This window comes from Balaenoptera musculus, chromosome 2 (genome assembly GCF_009873245.2).
Source record: "Balaenoptera musculus isolate JJ_BM4_2016_0621 chromosome 2, mBalMus1.pri.v3, whole genome shotgun sequence".
NCBI classification, from domain to species: Eukaryota; Metazoa; Chordata; class Mammalia; order Artiodactyla; family Balaenopteridae; genus Balaenoptera; species Balaenoptera musculus.
In genome coordinates this window covers 69,495,111-69,519,118 of record NC_045786.1, presented here as the reverse complement: position 1 = coordinate 69,519,118, position 24,008 = coordinate 69,495,111, and the positions used below count along the sequence as shown (strand labels likewise).

The 24,008-nt window shown below is 40.0% G+C and overlaps 1 protein-coding gene and 1 non-coding gene across 9 annotated transcripts in view; one reads left to right on the top strand and one right to left on the bottom strand.

Annotated features, from left to right (window-relative positions):
* The window catches only part of ZNF609 (zinc finger protein 609), a 221,035-nt gene that overhangs the window by 182,583 nt on the left and 14,444 nt on the right, over positions 1-24,008 (top strand). The window lies entirely within an intron of this gene.
* TRNAC-GCA lies at positions 17,392-17,464 on the bottom strand. Its single transcript has one exon. It is a non-coding gene; the product is annotated as a tRNA-Cys (tRNA).

The window sequence follows — 24,008 nt, the reverse complement described above, 5'->3', positions numbered from 1 at the left end:
CAGCTTGGTGCTTTGTGACCACCTAGAGGGGTGGGATAGGGAGGGTGGGAGGGAGACGCAAGAGGGAGGAGATATGGGGATATATGTAAATGTATAGCTGATCCACTTTGTTATAAAGCAGAAAGTAACACACCATTGTAAAGCAATTATACTCCAATAAAGATGTTAAAAAATACATATATTTATTAATCTATTTAAAAATAACAATAATAAACCTTTTACATGTTACCATATTTATGAAAATAACTACAGTTTCTAAAACAAAAATATTTAGTAAGAAGAGTAGCATTATTTTACATTTTTACAAATCTTTTTAATGTTTGGCTTAATAGGAGGCACTCTGGATTCTCATGTGTACTTCTATATCCAATTTGTCGAGATATCACGTCATGCCTCCTCTGGAAAACTCTTATGTACACTCATGAGAGAATGAAAATAAAAAGCCAAATTTGTCTTAATATTATTATGAAAATAGTTTTGCCTTTGCAAACCCCTTGAAACTGTCTTTGGGACTGCCAGACATCCCTGAACCATACTTTGAGAACCACTGCCTTAAGCCGTGTTTTTTAGTTTCTCTGTCTAAGAGAGTCTTACAGATGTATGTTTCATTTTTTTGCCATGTCTAAGCATTCTTGGCACCTTTACTGAGACCCTCATTACCTGTTGGTAGAAATAACACACTTAAAAGAGGAATAAAAACAAGTCTTCAATTTTTAAAAATTTGTTTATTGGACATTGATCACATACACCCAACACTGCATTCAAAGCTCACTGACAAATTAGTTGTAGGGAGTTACCAAAAATGGTTTTGTCTGACTAACTGATTCCTTTGGCTAATATCTATAGAATTTTTCCACATGGACTTTGCATTCCAAATATAACAGACTCTTAAGAGAATCATGGAATTAATGCATGTGGAATGTATATGGCCGTGAAGTCAGTTAAGAGGAACTATAGGGCCTGATGATAGACCTACGTTAGTACTGGCTCCCTGATTTCCTCATCTAAAGTAGATTATAAGAAGCAAGTTGGATGTGATACAGAGGTTGGGAATATGGAAATGACTACTACTGCAAAAGGTAGACATGTTAATGACAAAAAGGGACTGCTGACAACCAGGTAGGAGACTGAAAAGCAAAACACAAAAACTCAACAGAGAAGTCTGATCACAGTTAATAGAGTCATTAACCCTTAAGGTAACCTTTAAAAGGACATTCCTTTACCACACCACCAGATAATCATATCTAGAATAATGCCCCTGAGTCATGAAGAAAAAGATAAAAATATCCTCTGTATATTGAGTCCTCAATATATGAATGGCTTGTGTTCCAAAGTTAATTTTATTTTCAAAACATTTATTTATAGAAACAGATAAATAATTGTTATTTTGGGTTGCAGACAATCTGCTTTTTCAGTTTATCTATTCAACAAACAACCTTTGAGTGCTTAATGTCAATAGAAGTGTTTCAGTTAGCTCTCATTTATAGCTTTGTTTCAGTGAAGGATCCATTCTGAGGCCAAAGCCTGGGCATATATATTCTGTTCCCCTCTGGCCTCCATTATTTGCCCTATAAGGTGCTAAATTGTTGATATCAGGGGCCTGCAAATTACAGTCAAAGTGCCAAATCCAGTCCACTGCCTGTTTTTGTAATTTCATTGGAGCACAGCCAAAACCCCATTCATTTGTGTATTGTCTGTGACGCTTTGTGCTACAAGGGTTGAGAAGTTACCACAGAGATTGTGTGGCCTGCAAAGGCTAAAATATTTACAATGGGTTCCTTACATTAAAAGTTTGTAAACGCCTGGTCTGCGTGATGTGGGCTGCCCTCGTCTCTGACCTCGTCTCTTCCTACTCTTCCTCTCACTTACTCCGCCGTGGTCTCACTCCGCTTTGCGCTTCCGGAGAACATGCCAAGCACATTCCCACTACAGCGCCTTTGTACCAGGTTTTTCCTCTGCCTCAAATGTTCTTCCTTCTAATTTCCTCATGGCTCACGCAGGTTTCTTTGCTTAAATGTCACCTTCTCAATAAGGCTTCTCTGACTGCCCTTTATAAAATAGCAACATCCCATCCCTCACATTCTTTATTCATTTGCTCCTGCTTCATTTATCTCCATAGGGCTTACCACTGTCTAACATATATTTACTTGTTGTCTGTCTCCCACTACTTGAATATAAGTTGTATAAGAGCAGGAGCTGTCAACTTTGTGCATTGCTATATCCCAGATACTCTGAGCCAAAGTAGGTGTACATTTGTTGAAGGGAGGGAGGGAGAAAGGTAGGAGGGAGGGAGGGAGGGAGGGAAAGAGGGAAAGGGAGACTTGCATGCTAACCTGCCCTTTATTCAGGGAGTAGTTGTCAACATCAACCAGGATTGGCAATGGGGATTGAAACAAGATTTAAAAGCAGCATATAGGTAAATACTGATGTTTCCATTTGAAAACTCAAAGCTACTGGCGTATTCAGTCACATGTGACCTCTTCCCCCTAACCTATTTTTCAGTCCCTTATGTTGAGAGCAAGCAGCTGGCCTTGTTTATCTTTGTTCTCCAGTACCTAGTCCAGTGTAGGCTCTTAATAAATATTTGCTTCCAGCCCAGAAATGGACCTTGGTATCTTCTTAGTTGTTTTTTATAACTTTAATGCTTACCATAATGCCTGGCAAATAAGAGGTTCAGTAAATATTTGCTCCAGGAAGGAATAAGTTGAATGAATTCTTTGTCTGCTTAGGATAAAACGCTATTCTAGGTTATCTGTTGTTGTATAACAAATTATTCCCAAAATATAGCATTCTAAAACTTATAGTTTCTGTGGGTCAGCAATTCAAGAGTGGCTTAAGTAGCTGATTCTGTCTCAAGATTGCTCATGAAGTTGCAGTCAAAATGTCAACTGGGCTGCTATCATCTGAAAGCTTATTTGAGGATCACTTCCAAGTTGGCTCACTTACGTGTCTGTTAGCAGGAGGCCTCAGTCTCTGGCCTCATGCACCTCTCCATAGGGTAGGCTACTTCAGTGTCCTCATAACACAGCAGCTAACTTCCCCAAGAGAAGTAATCCAAGAGGAAAAACTAGGAGGAACCCACGTTGCCTTTTATCACCTAGCCTGAGAAGGCTGCTTTCACCACATTCTGTTTATTAGAACCAAGTCGCTAATTGTAACCCATAGTCAGGGTGAGGGGAATTAGGCCTCTCCTTTTAGAGGGAGGAATATCAAAGAATTTGTGGACATATTTTAAAACTGCCACAATCACTTTGATACTCTGAACTGAATAAAGAGAAATTACCCATTTACAAGAAGTGAGACAGGGTTTCAGAGATGGTATTCATCCTGCCACTTATTTGCCCTCTTCAATTATAATATTTTCCTTTCCTAAAAGGAAAAAAAATTTAGCATTTTGTCCTACCAAAATTAATTACTATTTTTACCTTTTTTTTTTTTGAATAGGTAACACATGTATATGGTGTAAAAATTCAACAGTAAAATGAATATACAATGAAAAACAAGTTTCCTTCCCCTGAATTCCAACCACCCAGTTTCCCTCCCTAGGGAAGACCTCTAATACTAGTTTATTTATCCTTTCAGAGACCTTCTGTGCACTTATAAATAGACACTTATATGGTTATTTTTACACATATGGTAGCATACTGTAATTACTGTTCTGTACCTTGCTTTTTTTTTCCATTTGCCTGTATATCTCAGAATTCGTTCTGTATCAGTTTATTTATAGTTGTTTTTTAACAGCTGCATAGTATTCCATTGTATGGATATGCAGAAATGTATTTAATTGCTTCTTCATTGAAGGACATTTAGTTAGTTTCCCATCTTTTTCTATTATAAACACTGCTGCAGTAAGTACCTTGTTCATTTTGTGCACTGAGAATATTTGTGGATAAATACCTTCAAGTGGATTTGTTGGGTCAAAGAGAATGTGCTTTTTGAAAGATAATGCCCGATTGCCACCAGAGGTTGGGCCAGCTTTATACACCCACCAGCAATATATGAATTTCCTGTGCCCTCTCTAGGCATAGTAGCAGTAGAAACATTTAGAAGTGTTGCCAGTAAATAAAGAATTATTATATGTATTTTACACTTTATGCCCAGCACAATCCCCTGATACATGTTGATACCAAAAAGTTCTTCATTTTTGTTTGTTTGTTTTTGGGGTTTTTTAACTGAAGTATAGTTGATTTTCAATGTTGTGTTAGTTTCTGGTGTTAAAAAATTGTTGATTAACCTCGGGGGAGATAGACTTTCTCTGTAGAAGTTTACTGAGTTGGTCACTATATTCCAGAGAGTTTTTTAACTCTTTGATAGAGTAGAATGCTACTGAGAGAGAACCTACTGCCTGCTGTAGATTGCTTTAATGTTTTATTATTTTTTTTAATTTATTCATTTATTTATTTATTTTTGGCTGTGTTGGGTCTTCGCTGGCTGCATGAGGGCTTTCTCAAGTTGAGGTGAGCAGGGGCTACTCTTCGTTGCGGTGCTCGGGCTTCTCATTGTGGTGGCTTCTCTTGTTGTGGAGCGCAGGCTCTAGGTGCGCAGGCTTCAGCAGTTGTGGCACGTGGGCTCAGTAGTTGTGGTTCGCGGGCTCTAGAGCACAGGCTCAGTAGTTGTGGCACATGGGCTTAGTTGCTCCGCGGCATGTGGGATCTTCCCGGACCAGGGATCGAACCTGTGTCCCCTGCATTGGCAGGTGGATTCTCAACCACTGTGCCACCAGGGAAGTCCCTGCTTTAATGTTTTATTGAAGTATAACATAAATAAAATGCACAAATATTAAGTACATGGTTTGATGAATTTTTACATATGTATATAGCTGTGTGACTACTACCTACATCCAGAATTAGAACATTACCAGTACCCCTAGAAGATTCTCTCATGCCCTCTGCAGTCAGTACCACCCCAAAAGGTAACCACCGTTCTGATTTGTATCATTATAGATGAGTTATCCTACCTTGAAATGTGATCACATGGTATGTACTCTTGTTTGGCTTCTTTCACTTAACATTATGTCTGTAAGATTCATCCATTTTGTAATGTATAGCAGTAGTTCATTCTTCAGAGCATTATAGTATTACATTACGAATATACCACAATTTATCCATTCTACTTTTTACAGACATTTGAGTTGTTTCTGGTTTGGGACTATTATGAGTGAAGCTGCTATAAACATTCTTTTACATGTCTTTTGTTGGATATAAGTTCTTGTTTCTGAGAACTGCTGGGTCATAGCGTAGGTGTATGTTTTGCTTTAGAAGATCTGCTTAGAAATACATGAGTTTGGTAGAAACAAAATAGTTTTCCAGAGTGCTTTTACCAATTTATACTCCCACTCAGATAAAAATTTTTTCTACCAGGTAAACAATATCTGAAATGACATGCCTTATATTTCATGCCTTGTATTTTGTTTAGCTTAAGTCTTTGATCATTGTTAAAACTCCATGGGAAATAGCATTTTATTAGTCATTTATACTTTTAAGTGCTTGAGTTTCATGGCCTTTCATAGAATCACAGAATTCTAGAGGTCTAGTCCAACGAAGGAGGATAAAGTAGCTTGCCCAGAATCATACAGCTGGTTACTGACTCAGTTGGGTAAAGTAGATGCTTATTCAACTCACAAAATAAACTATTACTGTATTCAAACACTAGTAAGACTCCCATTATGTATAAGCCCCATTATGTATAAGAATGGAACTACTTGGAAGTTCTTCTTTTATTGACTTAAAACAAATAAAACTGCCAAATATTTCTCCAGCAAAGATGGGTTTATTCAGGATAGGCAGAGAATTGCAATTTGGGGTCTGCAACCGTGGTAAGCCACATGCAAGTCCCTACATGGCAAGGGAAGGAAAACACTTTTATAGATGGGAAAGGGAAGCTGGGAGTGCTAAAGTAAACAAAGAAACCACGATTGAGTCCTTGCCAGGAAAGAAGAGGGGTCATTCTTCTTCCTGTTGGGCTCTGCTGTTATCACAGAGCATAAGAGCTCCTTCTTCTGGTCTCCCAGCTCTATTTAATTGAGGTTTCTGTTTATTAATCTTTTACATTTCCCCCTTTTAATCAAGATCTTTCTCTGAAAACATCACTGACCAAAAGTCAGTTTTTCTAGTTTCAGCAGCTTTTTGTCCCTCAGTGCCAGGAAGGACCTTTCCTAGGTGTAATGTCTCAAGGCAGAGGGAAAGTGCACAAATTGGAAACCTATTGAGGTCACGTTCGAGTGAAAAGGGAGGGTAGAAGGCAGAATTCTCAAGCACTTTTTATCTGAAGTCCGTATGTTATCAAGATCATAAACATTTGAGATCATCTGAAGTGTTATATCATCATCAGAGGTTTGGCAACAAACTTCCAACAGGGCTGGTCCAGATATCTTGGGAAAGCTGTCTCATCAGATGTTGTCGCTTCTGTTCTGGGAAATCTTCACTTTCAGGCAACCCAGATAATGTGCAGGTCCAGTCAGGGTTCGGTGCTTTCTTTACTTGTATCACATGACTCGCCAAGAATCTGTTTCTTGGAGTTTGGTGGTACAAGGGTTGGTTAGCAGTACCCGATAGGGGCCTTTCCAGTGAGGTATAAGAGAATTCTTTCCCAATAGGTGAAATCTCCAGGTTACAAGGTGTGATGCTTAAGGTCTTCGTCTCCCAAGGGTACACTGTGAAAAGACTGCTTTACCAAAGCATGGTTATTTTTTTTTTTTTAACATCTTTACTGGAGTATAACTGCTTTACAGTGTTGTTAGTTTCTGCTGTATAACAAAGTGAATCAGCTGTATGCATACGTATATCCCCATATCCCCTCCCTCTGCGTCTCCCTCCCACCCTCCTTATCCCACCCCTCTAGGTGGTCGCAAAGCACAGAGCTGATCTCCCTGTGCCATGCAGCTGCTTTCCCACTAGCTAGCTATTTTACATTTGGTAGTGTATATATGTCCATGCTACTCTCTCACTTCGTCCCAGCTTACCCTTCCCCCTCCCCTTGTCCTCAAGTCCATTCTCTACGTCTGTGTCTTTATTCCTGTCCTGCCCCTAGGTTCATAAGAACAATTTTTTTTTTTAGATTTCATATATATGTGTTAGCATACAGTATTTGTTTTTCTCTTTCTGACTTACTTCACTCTGTATGACAGACTCTAGGTCCATCCACCTCACTACAAATAACTCAGTTTTGTTTATTCTTATGGCTGAGTAATATTCCATTGTATATATGTGCCACATCTTCTTTATCCATTCATCTGTCGATGGACACTTAGGTTGCTTCCATGTCCTGGCTATTGTAAATAGTGCTGCAGTGAACATTGTGGTACATGACTCTTCTTGAATTATGGTTTTCTCAGGGTATATGCCCAGTAGTGGGATTGCTGGGTCATATGGTAGTTCTATTTTTAGTTTTTCAAGGAACCTCCATACTGTTCTCCATAGTGGCTGAAAGCATGGTTATTTTTAATAGAAGCAGTTAGGCCTTTGCAGTATTAGAGTATCTCTCCTTTTATCACTTGTGGGTCAAAAGAAGCAGAAGCCAAGTGCATTGGACATCTTATGACTATCTCAAAGGGTGAGAGTTTATGAGTTCTAAAAGGGGTGGATCTGAGATTTGGAAGGACTAACAGCAATGCTTTTGGCCAAGGTATTTGGAGGGCCTCTACCAGTTTTGCCAATTCAGTGTTAAAAATGCGGTTGGTGTGTTCCACGAAACCAGAGGATTGAGGGTGGTAAGCACAGTGAAACTTGTAAAACCGGATAAACAGCACAGGCTCATTGAAGTACCTGGCCAGTAAAATGGGTTCCTCGATCACTGTAAAGTTTGAGAGGAGTTCCCCAGGTAGGGATAATCTTTTCCAAAAAGACCTTAGCCACAGAAGAGGCAGTAGCCTGTCTGCAAGAGAAGGCTTCAGTTCATTGTGAAAACATACAGACCATGACTAAAATATATTCACATCCATGAGATGGAGGGAGTTGTATGACATCCATTTGCCAAACCTCAAATTAATCAGTTTAGTAGCATTTTTAAAATTTTATTTATTTATTTATTTGGCTGAGTCGGGTCTTCGTTGCAGCACACGGGATCTAGTTGTGGCATGCGGGTTTTCTCTTCTCTAGTTGTGGCGCGGGCTCCAGAGCACATGGGCTCTGTAGTTGTAGCACGTGGGCTCTGTAGTTGTGGTACGCAGGCCCAGTAGTTGTGGCACGCGGGCTTTGTTGCCCCACAGCATGTGGGGTCTTAGTTCCCCGACCAGGGATCGAACCCGTGTCCCGTGTGTTGGAAGGCAGATTCTTTACCACTGGACCACCAGGGAAGTCCCGAATTAAGCAGTTTAAAACGTCCAGGAGCAGTACAAACAGGCTTCCCTGGGTTGTACTTTGGACAAGTGGGACAAGTGCGGTAGTCACTTTTTGTAGCTTTCTTAATGTTTCCCCACTCATACTGGTTTATAAATGCGATCATTTTGTCAGTACACCAGTAGTTTAATGCATGGACAGTGGTGGGGAGTGGGAATTTTAGAGTCCTCTGTAAGACTGGGTTGTTATTTGGTCCAAACCAGAGCTTTCTCTTTTTATCAAACCAAAAATGGTTGAATTTCCAACCTTGCTTTTCCTTTTCTGAGGCCAATTGTTGGGCTTCTCTAGCCAGTTTCCCTAAGTCATCATTTGGGGAAATATCCCTTTGAGCCATGACAGAGATTTGGCTGCTTTCGTTTGGCTGCTGAGAAATGTTGAGTGTGATGAGAATTCAGGAGAACTTCTACTGCATGAGGTATAAAAATGGCTAAAGGGCATCCCATAGTGATTTTCTTGGTTGCTTTAACTAAAAGGGCAGTGGCTGTAATGGCTCTAAGGCAGGGGCAGGAGGTGTTCCCATGCCACAGAGTCCAGTTACTGGCTATAATATCCTATGGGTTGTTGGTGGTCCCTTGTTTTTGGGTGGGTACCCCAAGGGCATTCCCTTCCTTTTCATAAACAAAAAAGGAAAAGGGAAATTTGATAATTGTGATGCCCAAGAGCAGGTGGATTCATAAAACTCCCCTTTAAGGACTTAAAGGCCATGTTGTCCAGTTCTTCCCATAAAATTGGGTCAGGATTGTTAATGTTGAGTAAGACATACAGAGGTTTGGCCATAGAGAGAAATTTAGAATCCAATTTAAGCAATAACCAGTAGCTCAAGAATCCCTCTCAGTTGGCACCTAGTTTTGGGTTTGGGGAAACTTAGGACACCATGAAGTCTATCTGGATCTGATTGTAGCTCTTATTTTGAGATCAGATGCTCTAAATATTGAAACTAGGTTTGGGCAAACTGCAGTTTTTCTTTGGTGACCTTGTGTCCCTTTAAGCCTAAAAGTTTGTTTGTTTGTTTTTTAATTTTATTGAAGTATAGTTGATTTACAATGTTGTCTTTAATTTCTGTTGTACAACAAAGTGACTCAGTTATGCATATATATATATTCTTTTCCATTGTGGTTTATCACAGGATATTGAATATAGTTCCCTGTGCTATACAGTAGGACCTTGTTGTTTATCCATCCTATATATAATAGTTTTAAACCTGAAAGTTTTAGCAAGTGGTCGCTGTCTTCCTGTGAAGAGAAAAGGAGAGCAAAGAAGCAAATCATCTACATACTGCAACAAAGTAGAACCCCTGAACTTTATATCATCCAGATCAGCCTTCAGGGTTGGTGAGAAATGAAGGGCTCTCAATAAAGCCCTTGAGACATTACTGTCCTGGTGAATTGTTTTTCTTCCCAAATGAAGGCAAACAGGTGTTGGCTAGCTTCATCAACTGGAATACTAAAGAGTGAACTCATAAATCAGTTACAGTAAAGAATTTACTTCTGATAGGAATAGATGTTAGTAACGTATGAGGGTTAGGAACAACAAGGTATTGAGGGATAACAATGTTTTTTTTTGTTTGTTTTTTTGTTTGTTTTTGGCCGTGCCGCGCAGCTTACGGGATCTTATTTCCCCAGCCAGGGATTGAACTCGGGCCACAACAGTGAAAGTGCCAAATCCTAACCACTGGACCACCAGGGAACTTCCTACAGTGTTGTTTTTTTTGCTCAGAGGTCCTGGGCCTCCACCCTTGGCCCTTAGGTTTTCTCACTGGGAAAATAGAAGTGTTACAGGGGCTAGTACAAGGGGTAAAGAGGCCTCAAGCCTTGTAATCTTCAATTATGGGCTTTGTGCCTTGAAGGGCTGCTTTACTTTATATGATATTGATTAATTCTGGGAAGAGGTTTTGAGGAATCTATGTGAAACTTGATGGGAGATGCACTATTAATTTTGCCAATATCAGTTGGAGATTTTGCCCATAAGGAAGGTGGTAGCTGATTCAATAGGGACAAATGATCAGTGTTTCCAGAATCAGCTCTAGAACAAATAAAAAGATGTCAAAGGATCATTTAATTCACCTGGCTGGTTACTTTGATGACTACTGTCAAATTCTAGAGTTAACTCTTCCTTTTGGGAGAAAGAAATTTTGGCATGATACTTCTCTAAGAAGTCTCGGCCTAATAAATGGGTAGGGACAGAGAAACTAAGGAGGAAAGGGTGTATGTATCTGAAAGGGCCTAAACAAAAGGGAATTGGTCAGAGATAGGAACCTTTTGAGGTTCATTAGAGATCCCCACTATTTGAACTGGGGTTTTGGGGGGTTTTTTTGGCCACGTCTCGTGGCATGTGGGATCTTAGTTCCCCAACCAGGGGTCGAACCCGAGCCCCCTGAATTGGAAGCACGGAGTCTTAACCACTGGACTGCCAGGGAAGTACTGAAATGCTTTAATATTCCCAGGCAGGGGCTGCTTTATATTAGTTGCATTGAGCACTGAGAGTGTGGCTCCAGCATCATTTAGGACTGGAAGAGACCCATTCCCAATCTGGAGAAATGTTTCTCCAAGTCGATTAAGAGGGAGAATTGGGAAAATCCCTGGTAGTTCCTTAGAGCCCCATAATTGAGAGTTGGGAGGATGTTGGAAAGGCTGGTTAGAGAGCTGAAGATGCCTAAAGTACTTAAATTTGTAGCAATCTCTTTTCCAATGTCCTAGCTCTTTGCAGTAATAGCAGAAACTAGGAGGGTTTTGGTTTTGTTTAGGAGCCTTCATTTGCTGGATTTGAAGATTAAGAATTTTGGTGGTCTCCCATTTAGGTGACTCATCTAGAGTGCAAGAGAGCTGGTTTGTCAGATTAATTAAATCTGGGATGAACATGGTTTCCCATTCCATCCTGGTCTTTTTTACTAGATGAGAAAGATCCCAGTTCAGCCCATTAATAAAAATAGAGTTAAAAACTACCAGGTGGAATCAACACATGAAGGAAGACCAGAATTTTTTTTTTTAATCTGAAGTCGATTATAATAGTTATGAACAGTTTCATCAGATTTTTGTATGCAAGCCTGAAGTTTGTTCCAATCAACAGGCTTTGGAAAAGCCCTAAGAATTGCTCAATGAAGTCGCTTAGCCATATCTCGAACCTGATCATGTAGTAAGTTAGTGGGCTGGTCTCCCAGTTGTAATTCTAGAGACATTTCAGGATTTTCCCAATTAGCAGTTTTCATCCAATGCTGGGCCTGGCCTTCACCAACAAGTATATGAACTAGCTGGTATAAGTCAGGGAAACCAAATTGGTAAATTTGAATGACTATATTAAATTCCTCAGGGACTTCCCTGGTGATGCAGTGGTTAAGACTGTGCTCCCAATGCAAGGGGCCTGGGTTCGAGCCCTGGTCAGGAAACTAGATCCTACACACATGCCGCGACTTAGAGTTCGCATGTAGCAACTAAGGAGCCCATGCAGGTGGGATAGGGAGGGTGGGAGGGAGGCTCAAGAGGGAGGGGATGTGGGGATATATGTATACTTATAGCTGATTCACTTTGTTGTACAACAGAAACTAACACAACATTGTAAAGCAATTATACTCCAATAAAGATATTAAAAAAAAAAAAAAAAAAGAGCCCACAAGCCACAACTGAGACCCGGTGCAACCAAGTAAAAATCAATCAATCAATCAATCAATAAATAAAATTTTTAAAAATAAATTCCTCAGAAAATCTGTGAGGATCTTCAGTTACTTTGGGAAAATCTTTGACAATGGCTCACAGTTCAATATAAGGGAATATAAGAAATTAAGGGTTTAACCTCTGGATCCTCAGAAGGCTTAATTTTTTTTTATGATTTTTTTAAAATTTATTTTATTTATTTATTTTTGGCTGCATTGGGTCTTCGTTGTTGCACGCAGGCTTTCTATAGTTGTGGCAAGCGGGGGCTACTCTTGGTTGCGGTGTACAGGCTTCTCATTGCAGTGGCTTCTCTTGTTGCAGAGCATGGGCTCTAGGTGCATGGGCTTCAGTAGTTGTAGCACGCAGGCTCAGTAGTTGTGGCTCGTGGGCTCAGTAGTTGTGGCTTGCGGGCTCTAGAGCGCAGGCTCAGTAGTTGTGGCACACTGGCTTAGTTGCTCCGTGACATGTGGGATCTTCCCAGACCAGGGCTTGAACCCGTGTCCCCTGCATTGGCCGGCGGATTCTTAACCACTGCGCCACCAGGGAAGCCCAGAAGGCTTAATTTTTAAGGGACAGGTTCTAACAAGTTGAGAGGAAAAGGGAGCTGGGAGAGTTTCAGAGAGGGGGTAAGTTCCGGGAGAGAATTTGTATGAGGGAATTGAGGGTAAAGAGGAGGCAGAGGCAGTATAGAAGGAATGATTGAAATGGTGCTGGAGGCAGAGTCTGGCCATAGGAAGCCAAGGGAGAGAAAGGGGGTGCCAGACGTGGAGCCTGAGACAAAGAAGCCAAGAAGAAGAGCCTGAGACTTCAGGAGCCATTTTATCTTTCTTTAATCATTTATTTACCTCAGTTAATCTTAAAATCTTATTTTGCAGAGAAGCAGTTTTAGCTTTCTGATAATGTTTGGAAGCCTTAAAATGCCAGTTGAAATAGGCATACCATTCAGCTCTGGAAATTTCTGAGCTATTGTAGTCCAGTTCAGTTTTAAGGAAATTAAGTTTGGAGATTTTAAAAGTTCCCCAAAATGGCCGTTGATATTCTAAATTGCCTTTGGACAGGTTGGTCCATTTAGTTAGAAATGCGCATGAGGAAGGACCACAGTTTTTAAACATAAAATTGGCCAGAGTCGCAGGGTGTGGGGGCCCACAGATAACTGGGATCCCATTTCTCAGAGGTTTTCCTCTAGAGTAAAAGAACAATTTTCAAACAGCTCAAACAACTTACAGTTCAAACAGCTCAATTCAAACAGCCTGCAAGCTAACACAGCCATTTCTAAGGAAACAGCCTGTACCTGGAGGAACCAGGCCAAAGGCTTTTCAGCCATTTTCCAGAGAACAGCCCCTAGTCCATAGGAATGGGCCAGTGACTGAACTGGCACAGTTTCAGTGAAGCAGCCCCTGTTCCCAGAGGAATGGGCCAATAGCTTCTCACCCAACTTCAGTTAAAACAGTCTGATTTCAAAATCACACTGAAGTGCCAAATGAGTGCCAAACAAGGCCATACAGAATAAGGCCTTAACCAGAAAAACAAAACCTTAAAATGGATCCTGAGTAAAGCCTGGAGAGCTTCATACACAAAGAGGGCATGAGCTTGGATCCAGGAGAAAGACCCTCCAAATTCCAGGGTCAGCCAGAAAAGCAGTGAGCTCAGTGGGCTCAACTGTGGGTACCTCACCTGTTTGCTCACCAGTCCTGGAGTCTTCAGGGGTCTCCTCTGGTCCCCATATGGGCCACCAAAATGTTGACCTAAATCAAATAGATGGCCAGGTATTTCTCCAGCAAAGATGGGCTTATTTGAGATCAGCAGAGAATTGCAATTCAGCGTCTGCAACCATGGTGAGCCACATGCAAGTTCCTGCACAGCAAGGGAAGAACACTTTTATAGAGGGGAAAGGGAAATTGGGAACACTATAGTAAACAGAGTCCATAGCTTTTCATTGGCTGAGTCCTTGCCAGGAAAGAAGAGGAGTCTTTCTTCCTACTGTTTGGGCTCTGCTATCATCACAGGGCATGAGAGCTCCTTCTTGTGGTCCCCCAACACTATTTAATTGAGGTTTCTGTTTATCAGTTTTTTATACCTTACTTGAACAGAGTTTCTGGAGAGAAACAAGGAGCATTCATTCATTCAGCATATATTTATTGAGCATCTACTATATGCCAAAAATGTTTCTAGTTCTTATAGATACAGCAGTCCAAAAAAACTGACAAAAATCTTGCTCATCATAGAGCTTACATTCTAATAGGACTGAACAGACAATAAGCAAGATGAATAAATAAAATTTCTGCTATGTTACATACTGATAAATATTATGGGGAGGAAGAGAGGAAAGGGAACTAGAAAGTATATAAGTGGGGAGTGGGAATGAGGGATGGCCTCACTGAGATGACTTTTGAGAAAATATTTGAAAGAAATGAAGGGAAAGTAGCTTTGAGAATATGGGGGATGGGGGGAAGGGATGTTACTGATGATGGAATGGCAAGTTCAAGGCCCTAAGATGAGAACATGCTTCTTGTGTTCAAGGAACAAGTAGCTCACGTGCCAGAACAGAGTGTGAGGGGCAGAGTAGTAGAAGATGATGTTGATCAGAGAGGTAATGAGGGCCAAGAGCACGTGAATCCTTTAAGATCACAATAAGAATTTTGCCCTTTAATCTGGGTGAAATGGAAAGAAGCCTTTGGAAGGTTTTGAGTAGAGGAATGATAGGCTATGACTTGGATTTTAACAGGATCTCTCTGGCTCCTGTGTTGAGAATGGGTCAGAGAGGGATAGGATGGGTATAGCAATAATTAGAGGAGTACTTGGAGCCAGAGAAGTGGAGATAGTGAGATATGATCAAAATCTGGATATATTTTGAAGGTTGAGCCAACAAGATTTGCTGCCTGTCGGATGTGGGGTGTGAGAGTAAGAGAGGTGTCAAGCAGAACTCCCAAGGTTTTTGACCTGAACACCTGAAAGGATGGAAATGCCATTACCTGAAATAGGGAAAACTCAGGCCAAGTTGTTATTGGGAGCAGGGGGCAAGGGAGTGGTCAAGGAACAGGTGGATATCAGGAGCTCAGTTTGGGTCATGTTAAGTTTGAAATCTCTTTTGAGACATCAAATGGAAATGTCAAATTTGCAATTAGATATATGAATCTGGAGTTCAGGGAAAAGGTAGGTGCTGGAGATAGAAGTTTGAGTCATTAGTTAGATATGAAGAAGTAACAGCAAAAGGTGCTGAGAAGGAGTGAGCAGAACAATAAGAAGAAAATCAGGCCAGTGTGGTGTCCTTGTCCTGGAAGCCAAATGAAGGAAGTGTTTTCAAGAAGGAAAGTGGAAGCTAGGAAGCAAGGAAGCACATGGCATACAAGAAGGAAAGTGGTCAACGGAGCATTAGGTTATTAGATCCCTGAGAGAAAGCATGTACTAAGTGGAAATGGTAAAAATGAGGGCTCTGGAGGTAAAATTTACTCTTTCCACTATTGTGCTTGTATCAGTCTTGACTGCACGACTGTTTTTTTTTTTTTCCTTCAATATTTATTTATTGATTGATTTATTTATTTTATTTATTTATTTGGCTGCGTCGGGTCTTAGTCACGGCACACGGGTTTTTTTTTTAATGTTTACTTATTTATTTATTTTCTTATTAGTCATCCATTTTATACACATCAGTGTATACATGTCAATCCCAATCTCCCAATTCATCACACCACCACCCCCACCCCTAGCCACTTTCCAACCTTGGTGTCCATACATTTGTTCTCTACTTCTGTGTCTCAATTTCTGCTCTGCAAACCGGTTCACCTGTACCATTTTCTAGGTTCCACAGATATGGGCACGCAGGTTCTTCATTGCAGCATGTGGGCTTCTCATTGTGGCAGCAAAGTGCATGGGCTCAGTAGTTGCGGCACGCGGGCTCTCTTAGTTGTGGCCCAAGGGCTCTAGATCACGTGGGCTCAGTAGTTGTGGTGCGTGGGCTTAGCTGCCCCGCCGCACGTGGGATCTTAGTTCCCCATCCAGGGGTCAAACCCACGTCCCCTGCATTGGAAGGCAGATTCTTACCACTGGACCAGCAGGGAAGTCCCTGCACAACTGTTTTGAATTGTCCTCGAAACAAAGTAGTGCTGCTTTGGGATTGGGTTTTGTCTTAACACTGCACTCCTCCTGTGACCTGGGGGAACCTGATTGCTGCCTCATACCTAAGTCATTTCCCCTTTACCATGTTCTGGTGTTGATCGCCTTTAAGAAGGGAGAATACTTAACTCAGCACTCTAAAACTTAGTAATGTTTAATGAGATTATGTCTGTGAGGCCCTTGGTAAATATGAAAATAACCTCCTAGAGAAACACAAAGCACTACTTTTACTACTACTTTTAGCATATTATTATTTTTATTATCTTCAAACATGCCAACCCTTTCCTTATTTTGTGAACACTTATTCAAAATAGAAAGCTTTCTAAAATGAAAACTAACTTTTCTCTTTCTCTTCAGCCTACTTGCTGCCTTAAAGCTAGCCCTTAATAGAGAAACTAGGTCTGTTAAGTGTTATTTTCTGCTTTTTCCTTCCTGTCTTCTTATTCTCCCAGCTGTCTCAACTCAGAACCTTGTAGGAAGAGAGTTATACTTCAGAAAACTGTTTGCTCTGACATTTAAACAAGCCTCCATTTTGTTTTTCCATATTGGAATTTTTCCTCTTCCCCTCTCCCATTTCCAGCACTCTGACCTGTCATCTTTTCAGCTCATTCATTATTGTTAACGTTTGCAGATTATACCAGAGGAGGGAGACAGATTTATAAACACGTGTTCCTACCCAGCTATTTCAAGAGGAGGAATAACATTCCTCTTCTGATTGTATACCTGCTCTCTATATACAGCTGTGATCATCTGCCCTTGTTAATGAGGTGCCTACTTCTAAGTCTTACCTTGTCTAGAAATAAATGTACCCTGTTCCTATTCAAATTGGTTATACAGTAATCAGAGCAGCCCATCACTGGGAGGAGACATCCATATGGATTCACTTTGCTAACAGCCAGAGAGAATTTAGCCTAATTGCTTTCTTAGGAGGTTTGTCATTTCGCTTAAGATGCCAGGGCCCTAGAAAGGGATAGGAATCCTTTCCTTTTCCCCCCTGGATGCCTCCCTACAGTCCTTTATGTATCTTTTATCTAAGATGAAGATAAAGGGACATATTAAGGAAGTTGTGTAAAAAGAATCAGAACCCATTAAGAGATAGATGTGTAATGCCTTGAAGATCTGACCACTCATCAATAATGAGTAATGAGTAAATTACTTAACCTTTCTGGGCTTCCATTTCCTTATTTACAAAGTAACTTTTTTTTTTTTAATTTATGTATTTATTTATTTATTTTTGGCTGCGTTGGGTCTTAGTTGCGGCATGCAGGCTCTTAGTTGTGGCATGCGGGATCCAGTTCCCTGACCAGGGATCGAACCCGGGCCCCCTGCATTGCGAGCATGGAGTCTTAACCACTGGACCACCAGGGAAATCCCAGAGCAAGGATTTGGACTAAGGTTTTCTGACTGCAAGTTCAGTTATCTTTAGACAGCATTCTACATCAAAGAAGAATATGGTTGAGTTATTACAGATAGGCCCTGGGAGTGCTTAATCAAATAGTATTTTATTAGTCTATGACCAAAGACAAACAAAAGACTTATTCTGGAGTCTTTTAAGTTGTTTTTTTTTTTTCTTTTCTGCTCAGTTCTTTTTTTTTTTAATTTTTTTTTTTTATTTTTAGCTGTGTTGGGTCTTCGTTGCTGCACACGGGCTTTCTCCAGTTGTGGCGAGAAGCGGCCACTCTTCATTGTGGTGCATGGGTTTCTCATTGCAGTGTCTTCTCTTGTTGCGGAGCACAGGCTGTAGGTGCGCAGGCTTCAGTAGTTTTGGCTCGCGGGCTCTAGAGCACAGGCTCAGCAGTTGTGGCGCAGAGGCCTAGTTGCTCCGCGGCATGTGGGATCCTCCCAGACCAGGGCTCGAACCCGTGTCCCCTGCATTGGCAGGCAGATTCTTAACCACGGTGCCACCAGGGAAGTCCGAATTCTAGAGTCTTATTCTCTAGATACATTACATAGAAAATGTGCCTTTGGGCACATTGAATTATTACTGTATTCAAACTCACGACACATCCCTTTTGTTCTGAACACATAGCAAGAGGTAAAATATATAAAGTGAAAATCAAAGAACATGTTTGGGCTCACAAACAAAATAATCTTATCCATGGACCAAAAACAGAAGAGATGCAAGTCACTGAATGAGGCTGAAACTGTGGGCCTGCTGGCCTCCAGGTATGGGACCAGAGAATGGTGCCTGAGAGATGAGTTCCTGGTACTGAAAATATCTATAGAGATAGTTCATAAATAGAGAGAACTTGAGGCCAGGGGAGTAGGATGCCAACCCCCCAACCAGTCTCATGGAAGGAGACTTTTAAAAAGTTAATTGAACTTAGCAACAAAAAGAAATGAACTACTTACTGACACATGCAACAACATGGTGAATCTCAAAAGCATTATGTTAAGTGAAAGAAGCCAGATGTGGAAGACTGCATGCTGTCTGATTCATTGTATATGAAATTCTGGAAAAGGCAAAGCTATAGGAATATAAACCAGATTAGTCATTGTCTGGGGCTGGGGATGGTGAAATGAGATTGCACAAGGGCTGAGTACTTTTTGACTAATGGAAATGTTCTATAAATTGATTGTGGTAGTAATTATACAACTGTAAATATTAATCACACTCATCAAATTATATATTTTAAAACAAATGGATTTTATTGTATATAAATTATAACTATAAAGCAGATTTTTTTTTAAAGGGTATATAGGTATAGGGCTTCACACCAGAGTGACAAGTGGCAAGTTGGTTGCATGGCAAATTGTGTAGATTCAGACAAAAGTAAAGAATTGGAGCAACTAATGAAATCAATCTACTGTATTAGGTTTGATTATAATAGAACCTACCCATTGTTGGAGCTTTAAAAAAAATTGCCCTTGATAAAGAATTTGTTACTTAAAAAAGAAAAAAAGTTAATTGAGTGGGGGAGGAGGGAAGCCTAAGGAGTTGTGAAGAAGCTGCCTGCTGGTTCAATGATTAGAACTGTGATATCTTAAATATCTTCTAATGGCTCAGGCCATTAGAAGACCTCTTCAGACTAGGTCCTTAGGGGGCTAGGTGGAAGAAATTGCAAAGCTATTAAACAGAGAAGGGGGTAAATTAGTAACAAAAACATCTCATTCAAAAAAGAGACTGGGGGCTTCCCTGGTGGCACAGCGGTTGAGAATCTGCCTGCCAATGCAGGGGACACGGGTTCGAGCCCTGGTCTGGGAAGATCCCACATGCCGCGGAGCAACTGGGCCCGTGCGCCACAATTACTGAGCCTGCGCGTCTGGAGCCTGTGCTCCGCAACAAGAGAGGCCGCGATAGTGAGAGGCCCGCGCACCGCGATGAAGAGTGGCCCCCGCTTGCCGCAACTAGAGAAAGCCCTCGCACAGAAACGAAGACCCAACACAGCCATAAATAAATAAATAAAAATAAAAAAAAAAAAGAATATAAAATTTATAAAAAAAAAAAGAGACTGGAAACCAAAATTATATATAATAGAAATCTAATGCTAAGAAAGATAACCACTAAAAATTAACCAGGACTTCCATTTTGAGGAAGATGGAGTAGACATACCTTTCCTGATTTCTCCCACTAAATACAACTAAAAAACCTTTACATTATTTATATATATATATATATATAATATACAGAAATATCCAACAGAGGACTAGTATCTAGAATACATAAAGAACTCTCAAAACTCAACAGTAGGAAACAATCCAGTCAGAAAATGAGCTAAAATATGAACAGATATTTCACCAAAGAGGATATACAGATGGCAGATAAGCACATGAAAAAGCTGTTTAACATCATTAGCATTAGGGAAATGCAAATTAAAAATCACAATATGAGATATTACTATACAACTATTAGAATGGCTAAGATTAAAAAGAGAGAGAGAGGACTTCCCTGGTGGTGCAGTGGTTAAGAATCCGCCTGCCAATGCATGGGACACGGGTTCGATCCGTGGTCTGGGAAGATCCCATATGCGGCGGAGCAACTAAGCCCATGAGCCACAACTATTCAGCCCACGTACCTAGAGCCCGTGCTCCACAACAAGAGAAGCCACAAAATGAGAAGCCCGCGCACTGCAATGAAGAGTAGCCCCCACTCGCTACAACTAGAGAAAGCCCGCGTGCAGCAACAAAGACCCAGCGCAGCCAAAAATAAAATAAATAAATAAATATTTTTTTAAAAGTTAAAAAAGAAACCAAAACTAATGCAACTACAATATGACTCAGTAATTGCATTCTTGGGTATTTATTTTGGAGAGATGAAAACTTAAGTTCAGGGGACTTCCTTGGTGGTCCACTGGTGAAGACTTCGTGCTTCCACTGCAGGGAGTGGAGGTTTGATCCCTGGTCAGGGAACTAAGATCCCACATGCCATGCTGTGCGGCACAGCCAAAACAAAACCAATAAATAAATAAACAAATTGTATTTTTAAAAAACCAAAAAACTTAAGTTCACACAAAAACCTGTACACAAATGTGTATAGCAGCTTATTCATAATAGCCAAAAACTGGAAACAACCCAGATGTCCTTCAGCAGGTGAGTGGTAAGACAAACTATGGTATCTCCATACCAAACCACCAATAAAAAGGACTAAACTATTGATACATACAACAACCTGGATAAATCTCCAGAGAACTATATGCTGGTAGGAAAAAAAAAAAAAAACAGTCCCAAAAGGTTATATACTGTATGATTCCATTTATATAATTTTTTTGAAATGACAAAATTATAGAAATGAGAAACAGATTACTAGTTGCCAGGAATTGAGGAGGGGTGGGGATGGGAGGGAAATGAGTGTAGCTAGAAAAGGACAACATGAGGTACCCTTGTGTTGATGGAAATATTTTGTATCTTCATTATATCAATGGCAGAATCTCGGTTGGGATATTATACTATAGTTTTGTTGTAAAATGTTACCATTAAAGGGCATGTGAGATCTCTTTATTATTTCTTACAACTGTATGTGAATCTATAATTATCTCAAAAATTTTAAATTAGTTTTAAAAATTTAACCATCAGGAATTGAATGCACACCTGATGAAATTAACATATGGTACAAAGACTGTAATAAGTATGTTTAGAATTCTTAAAGAGAAACAGAATAATAAACTCTATTAAAAATAAAACTATGAAAAAAATAAAAAATAAAACTATGAACCAAACAGCCAGTAATTAAATAATGTCATGTAGATATGAAAAATTAACCAGTTTAAAATTTTGGAAATGAGAAAAAGTTCATTTAAATATAATTATATATTATAGTCATTGAAATTTTTTAAAAACCTCAATACATTGGATAAATTCTAGGCTACATATAGTCAAAGAAAAGATTATAAATTGGAAGAATCAAGCACAAAGAAAAACTATATGAGAGATCAACATCAGTCCTAGAAAAAAAAAAATGAAAAGAATGACAGAAAGACAATAAATTAATATATAATAGGTAATGACTTTCCTGAATTAGAGAAATTCTAATTAGAAACTTAACTAGGTAGGTTGTACACTCCAAGTACTGTATACCAAACAGATAAATAAAAGTAAATTCAGGGAGACTTCCCCGGTGGCACAGTGGTTAAGAATCCGCTTGGCAATGCAGGGGACACAGGTTCCATCTCTGGTCCGGGAAGATCCCACATGCCGCGGAGCAACTAAACCCATGCGCCACAACTACTGAGCCTGCTCTCTAGAGCCCACGAGCCACAACTACTGAGCCCGCACACCACAACTACTGAAGCCCGCACGCCTAGAGCCCGTGCTCTGCAACAAGAGAAGCCACCGCAATGAGAAGCCCGCGCACCGCAACAAAGAGTAGCCCCCGCTCGCCGCAACTAGAGAAAGCCCTCGAGCAGCAACGAAGACCCAACGCAGCCAAACATAAATAAATTTATTTATTTAAAAAAAAGAGTAAATTCAGTATTCTGGTTAAATATGGTAGATTGAAAGTACATGTTTACCTCCTACCTTCCCCCTAAAACCCATTCAAATGTCAGTAAAGGGATTTTGTTTTTAAGATATAAACTCACAAGGTAAAGAAGACAGACAGGTATAAATCAGTAAAACTTGGGACACTAGAAAGCAGGTGCACAATGCTAATTTAAGAGACCTGAAAAAACAGAAGCTTGTTTGTTTGTTTCTTTGTTTACCTGAGGTTGGGAGGAAGGAGAGCCAAGAATAAGGAGTTTGCACCACAGATTTCTAGAAATACTCAGAAATTGGAAATATCAGAGTACCTTTGAACACAGGGAATATGAGGTGAAGCTGAAGACAGAAGACTGGCTGAAGGTCTAGAGAAGAAGCAAAGGCTGTGCATTATTATCCCCATCCTACACAGCTCCTCTGCCATTACAGAAAACTGATGTTCATTCTTCGGAGAGTTTCAACCAGAGCAGGGACACTGGGCATAGAGGAAGGCAGGGTGCTGTACCAAGGACTAAGTGAAAATCCATATAACATAGAGAAACTGGCAGGCAGGTAAGAAATTAAAGAGTTCCTCTCTGGGGAATCTGACAAGTCCTGGAAAGGAGGAAAAATCTCTACCAGTATTCATGGCTTAATGGAAAGGCCCACACATAGTGCTTCCCGTCCAATTTTTATTACCTTTCATTTAAATATGAACAAGATCCGAAGGTCACCAAACTTTTTGAGGAAAACCTGAAAAACAAGAGATTGTAGGACAAAACAAACAGAAAAAAAGGAGTTAGAGGGAAAAAACTACTGAGAGAGCAAAAGACTATTGAGAGAAAAAAATATATAATGAAGTATCTTCAGAGAGATAAAATATTGTATCCCATGAAACAAGGATACTTTTTTTTTTTGATTAAAAATGGCAAAAATGAAAATTTCAGTATGTAACCTAGAAGATGAAGGAAATCCCTTATAATATACAACCAGAAGACAAAGAAATGGGAAATAGGCTAGAAAGATAAGAGGATTAGTCTAGAAGGTCCATATAGGAGTTCCAGTAATCAAGAACAAGTGGCAAGTATAATTGATAAGAAGACAGAAAATTAATAAGGATATAGAGGATTTGAAAAACATTATCAATCAACTTGATCTATCATTTATAGGCTACCCAACAACTGCAGAGTATACATTTTGAAATATTCTTTTCAGGTGCACATGGGATGTTCTTCAAGATAGACCATATTTTATACCATAAATTAATTCTTAATAAATTTAAAAGAATTGAAATCATATATAGTATGTTTTCTAATCACAATAGAATTATATTAGAAATCAGAAACAAAAAGATAGTTGGAAAATTCCCAGGTATTTGAAAATTTGACAACACTCTTGCAAATAAACCCAGAATCCAAAAAAAAAAGCCAGGGAAACTAAATGTTTTGACCTGAATGATAATGAAAACATATCAAAACTTGTGGACTGGGCTTCCCTGGTGGCGCAGTGGTTGAGAATCTGCCTGCTAATGCAGGGGACATGGGTTCGAGCCCTGGTCTGGGAAGATCCCACATGCCGTGGAGCAGCTGGGCCCGTGAGCCACAATTACTGAGCCTGCGTGTCTGGAGGCTGTACTCCGCAACAAGAGAGACCGCGATAGTGAGAGGCCCGCGCACAGCGATGAAGAGTGCCCCCCACTTGCCACAACTAGAGCAAGCCCTCGCACAGAAACGAAGACCCAACACAGCCATAAATTTAAAATAAATAAATAAATAAATAAATAAATAATAAAAATTTTTTAAAAAAAGGAAAGCATTAAAAAAAAAAAAACTTGTGGACTGCAACTAAAGTGGGCTATGAGGGAAATTTACACCTTAAATGCTTATATTAGAAAAGAAAAAAGATCTAAAACAGGGGTTGGTGAACCTTTTCTGTAAAGGGCCAAACAGTAAATATTTTAGGCTTTGAGGGCCATATAGCCTCTATTACACATACTCAACTCTGTCTGCCTTGAGGCGTG